The sequence below is a fragment of the Tupaia chinensis genome, unplaced genomic scaffold (assembly GCF_000334495.1).
Source record: "Tupaia chinensis unplaced genomic scaffold, TupChi_1.0 Scaffold149851_1, whole genome shotgun sequence".
NCBI lineage: Eukaryota > Metazoa > Chordata > Mammalia > Scandentia > Tupaiidae > Tupaia > Tupaia belangeri.
Window position 1 is genome coordinate 1595728 of NW_006209696.1, and position 13296 is coordinate 1609023.

Sequence of the window (13296 nt, forward strand, 5' to 3'; positions counted from 1 at the left end):
TGTTGGGGATGATTTCTTGCTTTCTGTTAGTCTGTCTCTCTTTCTCTCTCTCTTTCTCTGTCTTTCTGGTGAGTACACACGCTCTGTAGCAAAAACTTCTCCAAAACAAAAAAGCAAAAACAAAAAAACTACAAATAATCAAATATCACTAAGCCATATATGGACTTGAGCACAGAAGAGTACCTGTTTGAAACTTTAGGTTGTCCTCTTTGGGGGAGAAGGTGGATTTGGTTTTATGATTTTTCAGGTATTTTCTTTCTTTTTTTTTTATAAAGTAAAAATTACAGAAGTTTCTTTCAACTGAGAATTTTACGTTTATTGTATGTTAAATATTTTGTTTCCTGTTGTTCCTCCCACCCACCCTCTACCACCCATTCCTTACCACCTTTCCACCTCCCAAGTAGTCTCTGGTCTTTATACTATTATATCTTCAGATCTTTCAATTTCTACCATAGAATGCAGACCTTTGGTACATATCGTATGGGGATATATATAGTGTATATCTTTCAAAGTCTGGCTTACTTCTTTTAACAATTTTTCTTCTATATTTATCTACTCCGAATTAAACAATAGGATCTCATATTTTCTTATAACTGAGGAATATTCCATAGTATGTATGTGTCATAGTTTTTAAATCTAGTCAACAGATTATGGACACTTATATTGATTCCCTGTTTTAGTAATTGTGAATAATGTTGCAATAAACATGGATGGGATGTCAAACCGTCTTCCTATTATTTGAGTAGATACCAAGGAGTGGGAGTTAGAAAGAGTAAAGGGAAAGCAGGCTGCCTGGCTTCAGCTCATCAGCAGAGCTCACTGCCCCGTGTAGACTATCTTGATTTTGAAGGCCACTGTTCCAGTTCCTAAAGTCTCAGATATTTCTAAAGGCTAATGTACCCTTCTATGAATTACCTAGTACCTTCGTAAAGTTTTACTAGATAATGAAGGTTATATTAATATTGAGTATAGACAGAGGTACATTATAGATCTACTAATTATTCATCCATTCTATCCTATCCTAATAAATTAGCTATGTATATAATAAATATACTTTCAGTGGAACTAATCCCATTACTGGGAATGGCTCCTTATTGGTTTACGTCAATTAGCCAATATCACCTACTACTTCACAGTGCTATATTCAGAATAGCCATGTAATCTAAGTGTTCTATTGGAGAAAACTTTAGAAGTCTTGTTCAAACCTAACAAGAAGAGATAAATTCTCTTTTTTGAAGTACATGAGAGAACACATGAATCCCAATAGTTGCTGGAGAGTAAAAGGAAAGGAGAAAGTTAATATAGAGGGGACACACAAAGTAAACATTATGATGGAGAATTTAAGGTGGGTCTCAGATCAAACTATGCTGAAACCTACACCACATTGTTTTAGTGAAGATAAACTCTTTAAATTTGTTTTAAGCAGAAAATAACTCAAAGCAGTAAAAACACACATGCACACTTACTACATAAATTAATGCTTATGTTTCTGAAATTATAAAAAGTATTCCTTATTTGTGAATTAGATTGCTTCAGGCAAGGTGGAAATAGTACCAAGAATAGGGAAAATGTGTCTGTACTAAATAGTCCCACAAATATAGAAGGAAAGTCCAGCTCTATATGAGATCATGAAATGGCTAATATCTCAAGTGGAGAACTAGCTACATAGATATGATCCTTCACATCTGAGAAATATAGCCTATGTCATGTTAATAATTTGATGAGATACTGAAATGTAATAAGGAAGTGAACAGCAAAGTCAGCCAACACAGTAGGTGATCAGAAATTGAAAGACATAAGAAAATGTTAGGGAAATTTTGAAGATACTCAAATCTTCATTATATATAATCCAGACTCCCTACTGGGGTCACTAAATCAGGGCCAAATGGCAGTGGGCTACAGACATATTGTACAATTTTTAAGTTTAATTTGGTATTAGACTATAAACCTGCCTAGTTCATGTGAGACAACTAGAAAATAGTCTTTGTTATATCATTTAATGTGATACTAGTTATTCAGTCCTTGCTGCAACATATAATTTTCCTTAATATTATTAAGTAGAATTGAAGTTTGAGCAGAATCAATCCTTGATCTTTATTACATGTACTACACATTCTGTAGTACGTATTTCTGCTTCAGACCTTCCAAATGATAATAGATTTAACTAGTGCACAAACTACTGACATGCTCAGAGGTTCTGCTTATAGTTTCCATAACACTTTTGAGCACATGAGATAAATATCAAATTAATTAATTTTGATAGTTTATTTATTAGCTTTGATTTTTCATTAATTAGACATTTATAATTATCTCATTAAACTTACTCTATTTACATGTATATAAATAAATTTACATAATTTAAATGCACTGACTCTAACCATGGTTCTTTCAAGTTAACTAATTTTAACACACCAGAAACTGTGGCTATATTGTGGTGTAAGCCTTTTATATTTGCCATAACATTAGATTACTTTCATGCCTATAGGATTCTGTTCACTGCTTTTAAATAGTCTTTTATCATGCCAGAATTCATAGGAAGCAGACAAACTAATGAGATTACCAATTTCTCAATGTGAAGGAAATTTTCTTCTTAATAGCTTTGTTGCTATATCTAAATTGGCTCAGTCTAAACATCGGTGCTTTTCTACCTTTTCAAAAAGCTTTATTTATTGACAGACATCCCTATTAATCAATGAGAATAATAACTATTATTTAATGTTCTAGATTCAAAATCACAGGCCACAAATCTTAAGACTATAAAAATTGACTTTTTTTTTTTATAAAAAGTACCTAATTTCAGTCGACTAATTATTTCAGATTTATATTAGATCAGTCCATATATTTTCCTGCAGTTCCTATACCAGGGAAGCTTTGAAGAGCTATGAATCCAAGATAGCTTTATGGCATCATGTTGATGAGAAATCTAGTTATTAGCTATGCCTACAATTCCAGCTAGCATACACTGAGTTTCTCAATTTAACCATCCCCTGGACATATCGCCCAGATGGACCACGGTTCTTTCTTTTGTCATACCTGTAAGATTCCTTTAGGCTGTGGGCATTGTGTTTCTTTCAACTTCTTGAACTTTCCTCCAGAAATCAGAAAGGATTGGTTATCCTTTAAAACTACTCTGTAGGGACCAGCAGGTGGCATGGCAGTTATGGATGCTGGACTCCCACATGCTTGACCGCAGTTCAAGTCCTAGACCTGGAGGCTTGCTTTCTCATTTCCTCTCCCTCCCCACCATTCCCACACACACTCTCACTCTGTCCCTCTCTGGTCAAATTAAAATAAATAAAGTTGGGGCAGCAGTTAGCATAATGGCTATGTTGCTCGACTCCCATGTAGTCGACCGTGGTTCGAGTCCTGGACCCGGTGGCTTAAATTCATGCCGGGCACGTGTGCGTGCGTGGCCATCCCCCCTGGGGGGTGATTTCTCACTTTCTGTCTCTCTCTGTCTGTCTGGCGAGTGCATGCGCCCTGTAGCAAAAACCTCTCCAAAATAAATAAATAAATAAATAAATAAATAAATAAATAAATAAATAAAGTTAAATGAAATAATTCTTACACACACACACACACACACACACACACACACACACACACACAAAACTACTCTGTACTCCAGGATGTTCACTAGGCAGCTCCTGTCTGCTCCCACTCCTGCTCCCAGCATTCCAACAGCTTCTCCAGGAGACTCTTTGCTTACTTCCGGATTAGCTCTGGAACACAGTCAACTGTCTCTTCTCAAGCATTCTGACGTGAAGTGAGCATTGTTTTCCTTGAATCCTAATTTTCCAAGGATTTTAGCTGGCCTCTAGTGTTTGCTTGCCCTCCAACTTCTTTTTCTACCCTTTATGAGAAACTTTCTCTCATGTGAGAAACACTGGTATAGTAAGCTTTCTTCCAAACCTTTCTGCCTGCCATCCAGTCTGTGCATATTAACAATTTTGGTACAGTCCAATAATTCAATGCCTTTGCTTTATCTATATACTATTCCAAGTCCTCCTTAGGAGAACAGATATCATAGCATGAGTGGAGAATATATCAGTGGATAATAGCTTGCTATAGATTAAGTGACAAATTCTTCACAAAAAGATTGGGACCCTACTGCTCTCAGTGTGTTAGATACCATGTTAAACATTCTGTAGTCATTCTCTCACTTACTCTTGAAAACCTCACTGTGTGCACTTTAGTGTGTACATTGATTTGTTTTACATATTTTTGCTTCCTCTATCAGACTATTAGCTTTGCAAATGCAGGAAGATTTCACTTATTTGTCTTTTAAACTCAGAAGCTTAGTGCAATGTCTGGTAACTAGCAGTTATTAAATACATGTGAAATTAAAAATAACCAAAAAACCACTATTTAAGTTAGCTGCCAAGAATAAAGATGGGCTGTTAATGTGAGCAGAGATGATGAGCATTGATTTAAGAAGAACAATTATTAAGCCATATATGTTCTCATATAAGATCATAAAAGAGAGGTTTGTTTTTAATTGAAAAAAGAGGAAAGAAGAGATGACTTTTTAAAAATTTTTGCTAAATTAATTTATAACCATCACTGAGTATAAGTATGATGTTCAACATTTAAATAACATGATAACATGTGCTTGTTTGCTTCTCCCCCTGGATATAAGTGTATCAAGTATTTTTCTAAACTCCATTATATAACATGATTCGATGTTTAGAAATATGAAGATATGAATGGGCGTATACCCTATCCTTTCAACTGCAGTTTACTTATTTATTCAAAGCAGACTTTTAATTCTGTTGCAAGAAGTAGAACTTCCTGTGAAGTATTCTTTGCTTCAGCTCTAGCAATCCCCAATCTACTGATATCGCCCCCACACATGCCGTGTTGACTATTGTCCTAAGGAGTACTTGGCATGGTAGAACAAAGGCTTCTCTCATGTGAGAGACACCTGTAGAGAGATGTAGAATAGAAGCAAGAGCTCAGATGTATGTAATAAGTGATTGAAGCAGAAGGATGGCAGGTGTCTTTTGACTTCATTCACATTTGAATTCTGAAAGATAGGATTTTTGGGTCACCTACCCAAACCTCCCATTCTGATTTAACCTTAGGAGTGTCTTTGAACCAGGTTAGATTGGGGGGATAGAGAAGAAATTTACCTTGACCAAATGTGTCTGGAGCATTACTGAGGGTGGGAAGATAGCTGATTAGATGTCATCCAGCCTTACTTTAGGTCTACCCAATAAGAGCTGAGGTGACTGCAGTAGAAGCTCTGAAATGTGTCAGTAGTGAGCCTTAGTGCAGAGCTGAATTCAGCTTGAGCCAGACATAGATCAACTTCCAGGGCCTTGAGAAGTTTAGGAAGAAAACATTAATCAATATAGAGTTCAGCTCGGACCATGGATAGCACATTAGGATGAGTTCATGTGCTGCAGCTATAACCAAAATGTTGCTAGGAGCCAGAGGGCACTTACTTCTAAAGAGTTTTATATTATACACAACCATTAATTTAATTGGTTTTCTTTTCTTTTTTTTTTTTTTTTTTTTTTTTTTTAGAGGGGTTTTTGCTATTGGGCATACGTGCTTGCTGGAGAGACAGAGACAGAAAGTGAGAAATCACCCCCCAGAGGGGATGGTCATACCACAATCCCTTCTCCTCCATTCTCCTCTTGGGATCTTGGGCACACACACACATGAGTCCGATGTGAAGTTTAAGCCACTGGGTGTGGGACTCGAACCATAGTTGACTACATGGGAGTCCAGCAATGTGACCATTACACCATCTGCTGGTTCCAGTGATTACTCTTTAAATCTGGTTTGCTTTGATTTAGTTTCGTATTCTTTGTTTCAAAATCATAGGTCTAATCCCTGCTTGTATAATCCAGTTACTATCCTAAGTACTCACGTGGATAGACCCATCTCATTTTTACGACAATGCTGTTAAGTTCACACTAATATCATCCTCGCTTTGCAGAAGAGAGAGCTACAGCGCTAAGAGAATAAGGGACTTGGCCAGCATCACTCCAGCAGTGTCAGAGCCAAGATCCAAAGTTTCGTGGACTCCTAACAGGTAAGTATTATGAGAGGACTTCAAACTTTTGTGAAAAAGTGAAAATAAAGTACAAGTTTATTCTGGTGTAAAGAAGTTTGAAATTCATGCTTTTTCTTCTTTATGTACATTTTCCATGAATATAGGGAAGACCCCTAATATTGTTATTTTATGAGAAATATGAGCCATAAAAAAGGTTGATTAAAGTACATTATTCAATTTGATATAGCTAATAAGACAAAGTCAAGGTCGAAACTCATGTTTACCAGGTTTTGTGAATAATATTTGTGAACTTTAGTTTTTTTTCTTTTGGAGAGGTTTTTCACTATTAGGGTGCGTGCGCTGGCCAAACAGACAGAGAAAGACATAGAGACAGAAAGTGAGAAATCACCCCCAAGGGGGGATGGTCATGCTGCAATCCCTTCTCCTCCATTCTCCTCTCAGGATCTTGGGCACACACGCACACGCGCCCGGTGTGAGTTTTAAGCCACCGGCTCTGGAACGCAAACCACGGTCGACTACGTGGGAGTCCAGTGACATAGCCATTACGCTAACTGCTGGTTCCCAACTTTAGTTTTCTTAAGATTGATTAAATGAATGGGAATGGGCAGAGAGGCATGAGAGAGGCAAAGGAAATTTGCATTATTTTATTTATACTTGCAGAGCTAAATTATTTTTAATTTAAGTATATAAAATTATAATGTATATTCTGATTTCACTTGTAGAAAAGTGATATTGTTGGATTAGATTTAAAAATATATCCTGTAGGGCTGGTCATGTGGCCTAGTGGGAAAGGTAGCCAGATCCTACATGATCAACTCTGTGGTTCAAATCCTGGATCTAGAGGCTTGAAAAACACATCTGGTAGGTGTGCCTGTGTTCCCCAAATCCTCACAGAACAGAGAAATGGAGGAAATGACATTGCGGCATGATATCACTCATTAGGGAGTGATACCTCCTTCTTTCCTCTTTCTCTTAGGAGAGAATGCACTTTCTGGCAAATTAAAAAAAAAGTATACGTTCTATCATACAATTATACTCTTCCTTGTGAGTTAATTTTTTAAGGTTTATTCAGTTTTTCCTCCAAGACTGAGACAAATAGAGAGAGAGGCAGAGATGTGCAACACCCCCAATAGGGTCTTGCCATTGCAATCTAACGTTGCCTTCATTCCAGCCCCAGATCCTGGGTACCTGTGTGCGGCGTTTTCAGGAACCTTTCCATGCAAGTCAGCTTCACAGAACGTTGTGTCTTAAAATTGGGCACCATCCGAGTCCCCTGTGTACTACATTTTAAAATGCTTGATTCTTTTACATATAGACCTATAACTTGCTAAAACTTAAAAAATCCAAAGAAATCTTAAGTGTTTTCTTGTTTGCTTTTGTTTTTAAAGTTTTTGCCTTAAGGTGCTTAGATTCTCCAGTGAGAGACAGTGTGAGAGAAAGTGAGAAATCACCCCCGGGGGGAGGAAGGTCACAACACAATCCCTTCTTCATTTTCCTCCTGGGATTTTGGGCATGCTTGCACATGCGCTTGCTGTGATTTTCAATTCCCCAGGTTCAGGACTTGAACTGAAGTCAGGCAAGTAGGATTACAGTGCCTTAACCAAAATGCCACCTGCTGGACCTGAGATTCTTGAGTTAAGGGGGAAAAAAAGGGGCATATATAAACTTTGAAATTGAAGAGGCCATTAGCACTATATTTAAATATAATCAGTCAAAATACCTTGTTGAATTTTGGAAAGTAAAGGTAGAAAAATATAGCTGAAGGATACTTTAACCAATGGAGCTCTTTTCACAAGTCTCATTTATTTAATTATCACAATTTCTGCTTCCTATACCTCTTGAAAGCAGTGCCATGACCTGTTTCCTCAGTCTTTTCAATAAGCAATTCAAACTGCTCTTGACTTACACATTTGACAGGTCATCACTGTCAAAGTTTGACTCACTCCTTGCTGTTTGAATTTCATTTTGAAGTCTTGTGGCAGATCTATCCAATTTTAGATCACTTGTCCCTTGCTGGAAGACTCTTCTGTACCTGGAGTGCCAGCCACATATCCCTAATTATAGATTTGCAAGGAAGAGGGATATAAGGTGAGATACCCAACACTTTTTTCACTCTTACTGGATTTGTAAGCAGTCTTACTGCTCCTTGAGCAAGATTTTTTAAATTGTAAGTAGACTTTTTTTTACAAAACAGCTCTCTGGATTTTGCCTCATCAAAATTCTGAAGGATAAAAAAATGTGTCCAAAAGCAAAGACAGTACTAGTTCTCTTAGTGACAGGCACAACCCTGGAAATGTACGTTCAGAGTGAAGCATACACAGAAATTATTATTATTATTTATTTTTAATCATTGTATTACTAGTCAAGTCAAAGACATTGTCATATATATTATCAACATATAACGTTTTTTTTATTTTTGTGTCTAATAATAGTTTTGATTTTTCCCTAATCCCATCCTTCCAACACCCACCCCATTCTATACTGGCACTAGTATCTACAGTTGCCCTCCCTGCTATTTTTTCCTTCCAGTCTTTCTGTTTCTGCTATAGAGTGCAGACATTCAGTATATACTAAGTGGGGATATACAATATCTGTCTTATAGTCTGGTTATTTTGCTTTGCATTAAATCTTCCATATTCATCCATTTTTTATCAAATATCAGAATCTCACTGTTTTTTATAGGCGAGTAACATTCCATTATGTACATGTGCTTCATTTTTTTTAGTCCGCTTGTCTATTCTTGGCATTTGGTTGATTCTGTATCTTAGCAATTGTGAATAATAATGCAATAAACATACATGTCCAAGTTTTTTTCCAACAGGTTTTTTTTATCCTCTGAGTGAAATTACTGGGTTCTATGGTATTTTATTTGTACATTTCTAAGGAATCTCCATGTTGTTCTCCATAGTAATTGACCTAATTTACATTCCCACCTACAGTGTAGGAGAGTTCCCTTTTCACCATAGCCTTGTCAGGACATTCTTTATTTTTAAAATCTTAGACATTTTGACTGGAAATAAGTGGTATCTCATTGTGGTTTTGATTTACGTTTTCCTTATGATACAAGATGTTGTGCATGTTTTCATATGCTTTTTGGATGTTCATATATCTCCTTGGAGAATTGTTTGGTCCCTCATTACTCATCTTTTAATCAACTTGATTTTTTTTTCCTGGTTCAGTTCCCTGTATATCTGGTTATCAGTCCCTTATATGAGGCATAGTTTGCAAAAATATTCTCCCACTCTGAGGGATTTCTCCTTACTGAAATTATTGTTTCTGTGCAAAAACTTTTTATGCTATATAGTTCTACTAATCTAATTTTGGGATTATTGCCTGTGTTTCATAGTCTTATTTAAGAAGTCTTTGCTAACTCCAAAGTCTACGAATTTTCTCTGTGTTTCTTACCAGTAGTTGTATAGTTTGAGGTTTTATGTTTAGATTCTTGACTCATTTTGAGTTGATTTTTGTTAATAGTGAGAGATAGGGATCCGGTTTCATTTTTCTGCAGGGGGATATCCAGATTTTTGCACCATTTGCTGAAAATATTTTCTTCCCCCTGGGGTGACTTGTGACTTTTGTTAAAAATCAGTTGGCTTCAGGGACCAGCAGTTAGCGTAATGGCTATGTCTCTGGACTCCCATGTAGTTGACTGCGGTTTGCATCCCGGACCCAGTGGCTTAAACTCACGCCAGGCGTGTGTGTGTGCGTGCCCAAGATCCCGAGAGGAGAATGCAGTAGAAGGCATTGCGGCGTGGCCACCACTCCAGGGGGGTGATTTCTCACTTTCTTTCTGTCTCTCTCTGTCTGTCTGGCGAGCGCACGAGTTTTCTGTATGTTTTAGGGTTTGTTTCTGGGTTCTCAATTCTGCTTCATTGGTCTACTTGCTGTTTTTATGCCAATTCTATGCTGTTTTGACTATCACAGCGTTATAATATATTTTGAGGTCTGGAAGTGAGATGCCTCCTACTTTATTCCCTGTGTATTGTATTGCTTTGGTGATACAGGGACTTTTATAATTCTATACAGATTTTATTATTTTTTTTTCTATTTCTACGAGGAACATCTCTGGCAGTTTGATTGGAATTACAATGAGTTTATAAATTAATTTGGGTAAAATTTAACATTTTGGTTATACTTATTTTTCCAATCCCGAGCATGGAATTTCTTTCCACTTTTTCATATCATTTTAAATTTCTATTTTAAAGTTTTTCTGAGGTTTCCTCATAGAGGTCTTTTACTTATTTGGTTAGATAAACTTTTAGGTATTTTTTTTTTCTTGTGGCTATTGTAAATGGGATTGCTTTCTTTAATTCTACCTCAGTTGGTCCAGTAGTGTATGAAAATACTAGAGATTTACTGCTGAGTGAAGCAAGCTAGGCTATGAAGGAGAGACATTGTATGTTTCCACTTAATACATACTGAGTCTCAGCATTCTATGACCAAAACTGACTAAAGGATATAGAAACATAGTAAATAGTTGTGAATACCATATATAGTGTGGGAAGAGGATGGGTGAAGGAGTAAAGTATGAGGAAGGACATTAAGGAGAAAAATAGAGAGGCAAGTTATTTATGGGACAAAGAAATGGGTTATTATTTATTGATGATAACTTTATAGTATTGTTAACTGGACTGTTGAGAAATGTACACATGTTGGAATATTCACTTTGCAAGCTAAGTAACATGGGATTGAATGCATAAAAGAAATTGAAACAAAAATTGAGTTATAAAAAACTAGAGATTTTTGTAAGTTGATTTCTTTTTTTAGAGATTTTTGCCATAGGGAGCATGCACTTGTTGGAGAGAGAAGAAGAGACAGAGACAATGAGAAAGAAAGTGAGATATCACCCCCCAGAGATGATGGCCATGCTACAATCTTTTCTCCTCTCTTCTCCTGAAATCTTGGGCATGCATGTACACGAACTCAGTGTGATTTTCCAGCCACAGGGTCCAGGACTTGCATTGTATTGGCCTTGTGGAAGTCTAGTGATGTAACCACTTCGCTCCCTGCTGGTCCCTATATGTTGATTTTTTTTTTGAGAGTTTTTTTGCTATAGGGCGCGTGCGCTCGCCAGCCAGACAGAGAGAGACAAAGAGACAGAAAGCTAGAAATCACCCCCCAGGGGGGATGGTCATGCCGCAATCCCTTCTCCTCCATTGTTCTCTTGGGATCTTGGGCACGCATGCACACGTGCCTGGCGTGAGTTCTAAGCCACCGGGTCCGGGACACGAACTGTGGTCGGCTACGTGGGAGTCCAGCGACATAGCCATTACGCTAACTGCTGGTTCCCTATATGTTAATTTTCCATCCTACTATTTTATTATATTTATTTATCAGGTCCAGGAGTTTTTTTAAATTATTTTGGATTCTCTATACATACACATAATTTCTATTAGTAAAAAATGAACTGCATAAATACTTCTGTCTGCCATTTAATTAAATTAAAATGCAAGCATTAAAATTTCAATTTTTCTAAAATATTATGTGTTTCTTTCTCTCTCTCTCTCTGTCTTTTTTATTTTTGGTTCCTCATCATAAATTTTAAAAATAAGCAAAATACCTTTATTCTCCCAGTGGTAAATATCACACAATATCTAGTAGGTATGTTAATAGCATTTTTATTTATTCCAGTGTGATGAGTCTATGATTATTTCTTACTCAAATCCAAATTCTTCCTTTTCAATTAAATTGCAATCATCTAATTTGAGTATTAATTGAGCATGCATCTCTATGTAAAGCACAGTTTTTCAAACTTCTCTAAAGCCAGAACAATTTTTGCATACATTACAGGATATGTGACAACATACCTCTCCTCTACTCACTAGATACCAATTGTAACCCCCTTTCAACCAATCATGGCAACCAAAAGTATCTCTAGACATTGCCAAGTGTTCCCTGGAAGGAAAAATCTCCTCTGAGGAATAACCATTCATCAGGAGATGTATGACAATACTTTCAATACATCTGCTAAAATCTGAGCGCTCTCCAAGTTCTCTTACATTATCTTAAATGACACACAGTTCATAGGAATGTTTCATCAGACCTCTTAGAGATAGTGATGTCCCAGTGTTTGTCCATACAAACATTATTTTCTAATTATAATTATTGATTGCTGGTATATAAGAAAACAGTTGACTTTTGCAAATGAAATGTATCCTGCAACTTTCCGAAATTACTTCTTAGTTTCAGGAGATTTTTGTTGTTGTTGTTGTTATTGCTGTTGCTATTGTCTGCTGATTATTTGGGGTTTTCTTAGTAGACAAAGATGACATCTGTGAACAAAGACAATTCATTTCTTCCTTTCCGATCTATATAACTTTTTTGCCTTGTATTTCATTATGACCTCTGTTCAAAAGTAGTAGTGGAAGAGGGGATATTAATCTTTTATTCTTAGATTAAAAACATTCTAATTCTTTGTTTGTTTGTTTTCTACCATAGGGCATATGTGTTCAGGAGAGAGACAGAAAGGGAAAGTGGAATAATGTCCCAAAGAGTATAAATGTGCTGCAAAACCTTCTCTACTATTATTCTCTTGAGATTTTGAGCACTCATACATACATGCCTGGCATGATTTTCAAACTACTAGGTCCAGGGCTTGAACTGTAGTTGGTCATGTGGGAGTCTGGTACCTTAACCACCATGCCACCTGCCAGGCCTAGCACTGTAGCTTTTTTCATCCAGTTTGTCACTAGCAGTAGAATTTTTTGATCTGTTCTTTATCAAGTTAAGAAAGTTTTCTATTACTAGTGTTCCAAGAGGTTTATTTTGTTTTATTGTATCATAAATGGGTATTGAATTTTAGTAAGTTCTCTTTCTTTGTTTTATCATATACTGTTTTTCTTTCGTTTGTTGATATGGTAAATTGCATTAATTAACATTCAGATATTGAGCTAGTTTTGCATAATTATAATTCTAATGTCCATTTAGTCTGTAAACATCTTTGGTCATAATTTGCTCAAAAACAAGTGTGATAAAATGTCTATATAATTATTCATCTATAGTTTACACATACTTTTACACTGAGTTTATATTCAGTGTCTAATATTGTCTAAAAAATTATAAGAACCAATAGATTTAACTGAACCATTCACTGATCATACTGTCGCTATTATTTTTTGTTAATGAGGTATACAAAATGCCATATTCTTATTAATATTTTTTATTTTAAATGAAAATATCATTGAAAACAGATTAAACTGATTTTTGGAATCAACATATTAAAATATTTATTAATAATATTAAGTAAGTTTATTTAATACTGATACTATATA